The 3118-nt window shown below is 37.9% G+C and overlaps 1 long non-coding RNA gene across 1 annotated transcript; it reads right to left on the reverse strand.

Annotated features, from left to right (window-relative positions):
• Positions 1–2471: 2471 nt before the first annotated feature.
• On the reverse strand, positions 2472–2842 carry LOC108370428 (uncharacterized). The gene is made up of 2 exons (XR_001848629.1): positions 2796–2842; positions 2472–2668 (listed from the first exon to the last, which is right to left on the reverse strand). It is a non-coding gene; the product is annotated as an uncharacterized LOC108370428 (long non-coding RNA).
• Positions 2843–3118: the final 276 nt, after the last annotated feature.

Genomic DNA, 3118 nt, shown 5'->3' on the forward strand with positions numbered 1-3118 from the left:
TGATATCTGTGGATGGAAACAACGACACTAACGCCAACAAAGCTAAGCTGCCTGTTGCTACTCCCACAACTTCAAGTGACGCTACGCTGTCCGCTGCTCCCACACTTTCGTCTTCGCCTCCTTTGTCGCCCACCCAACAGGCGGTGGATGCTAATGTAAACAACGTCACTGCAGTGGAAACTACTTCTTCTGGTACTAGTCTAAACCATCCCCCACAGTTTGGAAGACTGTTGTTAATAACAAGCGCTTGAAGCTGAAACAACCGCTACTTATCGGAGCTAACAACAGTAATGAATTAAGTGTCATCCCTAACCAGAAGTGGTTACATGTATCTTCGTTTTCGCCCACAGTCACCGCAGTCGAAATTATCAGTTATGTTGCTAAACATGCTTGTGTAGACGCTAAATTTCTTACTTGCTATATGTTAGTAAAGAAGGGTACTAACTTGAATGATCTCAAAAAAGCAAGCTTCAAACTAGGCGTTTCTGCGTGCAGCTATGAGAAAGTGATAAATAATGAAAATATATGGCCTGCAAATGTTAAAATACGACCCTTTCGCTTTTTTCAAAAAGACGATGCACCAGAACTCAAGTAGCGCAAAATTTAATTAGACGGTTGGGAGCGCTTCCAAATTGAAGTTGTACTTCCAAAACGCTTCTGGCATTCGTACTAAGTCTGAATTAGTTCGCAATATTAGTTCTCAGCTCGACTATGACGTTTTTGTTATTGTTGAGACGTGGTTGAGTTCAGTCTTTAATGATAATGAATTTTTCGACGCTAACCTTTACAATGTCTACCGAAACGATAGAGACGCTGGGAAAACTGGATGTTTAAGAGGTGGAGGTGTCTTAATTGCAGTTCGTCGCAATCTGCATTCGTATTTAGTTGCGCTTGATAATGATAATTCGCTTCTTGATCAGATCTGTGTATGTGTCACTGGCTCGTCGTTCAACGATTCCTTGTTCATCATGGCTTCCTACATTCCACCAAATAGTAAGAATGACCTTTATCATGCGCATGCTGATAATAACAACTCTCTAGTTTTGAACAAACTTGGTGACAGTCACTTATGTGTTTTAGGTGACTTTAATTTATGCAATGTGCGTTGGGCGGACACTTTTTCGAACTTCGGGCTCACTCCTAACAATATAACTGCCTCGCATGAGTCATACCTCATCGATAGTCTTTTAAGTCTAAATCTTAAGCAAATTAATAAGTATTTTAACAAGTTATATAGAGTTCTAGATCTAATCTTTGTAACCGACAATATAATCTGCAATATTGAGGAGTGTTATTGTCCTATGTCTCAGTCTGACATGCTTCATCTGCCACTAATACTGAAATTTGAATTGTAAAAATTTTTAAAATCTGCTCCTGTTAAGCAAGTTATCTTCAATTACAAGTCTTGTGATTTCGGCAAGCTAAATAACTCGCTTTCCATGCTCAATTGGGATGAATTACTTTCAGTACAGGATATTTCTAATTGCTATCATTCTTTTAAAACTGTGTTAGTTGATATATGTAGGGAAAATGTGCCTATTTTGAAAAATAAACCACATAAGCTACCATGGTATAATCGGGAGTTAAAAAAGTTAAAGAATCTTAGGAATAAATTCTTCAAGAAGTTTAAAGTAACTGGAAGTCAGATTTTCTTTGACAAATATCAGAAATATGCTAAAGATTTTAATTGCTTAGACAAATTCCTTTATAAAAACTAAATTTTTGGGGTGGAGTTGAACATTAAATCTAATCCAAAAGCTTTTTGGCAGTTCATAAAGTCTAAGAAATGTGGCTCTTGCATTCCTTCGACTGTCTTTTTGGACGATAAATGTGCTAGTGGCCCTACTGAGGTGGCGAGTCTCTTCGCTGAATTTTTTAGTGCCAACTATGTCTGTGATGATGGTAATCCTAGCCTGATATAAACCATGATTCAGCCACTGAGTTCAGCTTTGGGACTCTAACTCTGTCACTTTTTGACGTGGAAGCTGGCATTTCTAAGCTGAAACCGTCTACGAAAGCGGATGTTGATGGGTTTTCTGCTCTTCTCCTCAAGAACTGTCCCGCTCTAATTCTACCTCTACATCGTATTTTTAATTTGTCTCTTGCGTCGGGTGTCTTTATCGAGGATTGGAAAATTACTTCTATTAACCCTATACTTAAGAGTGGGAATAAAAATAATGTTCGCAATTACAGGCCCATTTCTAAACTGTCAACTGTATCGAAACTTTTTGAATCTATAGTCAAAGAAAAAATGTATTTTATCACTAAAAGTTTAATCCTGCCTAACCAACATGGTTTTGTTTCCAATCGTTCTACTGTGTCTAACCTAGCTGTATTTTGTGAATACTGTATGACGTCTTTTCCTGCTTGTTTCCAGGTTGACTGTATTTATAAGGACTTTAGTAAAGCCTTTGATAGAGTCTCTCATTCGATTTTACTTAATAAGTTAGCATATCTTGGCTTCCATTCTGTTTTTTTGAAGTGGATTAAATCCTACTTGATCAACAGGCGCTGTGTTGTCTCGATAGATGACATTTCGTCAGATGCATTCCTTGCCTCCTCTGGGGTACCCCAGGGAAGTATTTTAGGTCCTTTACTTTTTATATTATTCATAAATGACATTAGCTCATGTTTTTCATTCGCAAATTTTTTGCTATATGCCGATGACCTGAAAGTATTTTCNCTCCTCTGGGGTACCCAAGGGAAGTAATTTAGGCCCTTTACTTTTTATATTATTCATAAATGACATTAGCTCATGTTTTTCATTCGCAAATTTTTTGCTATATGCCGATGACCTGAAAGTATTTTCAATGATCAGAAACGAAAGGGATGCTACTTTGCTTCAGGCCGACATTAATAATCTCAATCTTTGGNAATTTTTGGGGTGGAGTTGAGCATTAAATCTAATCCAAAAGATTTTTGGCTTTTCATAAAGTCTAAGAAATGTGGCTCTTGCATTCCTTCGACTGTCTTTTTGGACGATAAATGTGCTAGTGGCCCTACTGAGGTGGCGAGTCGCTTCGCTGAATTTTTTAGTGCCAACTATGTCTGTGATGATGGTAATCCTAGCCTGATATAAACCATGATTCAGCCACTGAGTTCAGCTTTGGGACTCTAA

The sequence above is a fragment of the Rhagoletis zephyria genome, unplaced genomic scaffold (genome assembly GCF_001687245.7).
Source record: "Rhagoletis zephyria isolate East Lansing unplaced genomic scaffold, Rhagoletis_zephyria_1.1 Rzeph_scaffold_04218, whole genome shotgun sequence".
In the NCBI taxonomy this organism is placed as follows: Eukaryota; Metazoa; Arthropoda; class Insecta; order Diptera; family Tephritidae; genus Rhagoletis; species Rhagoletis zephyria.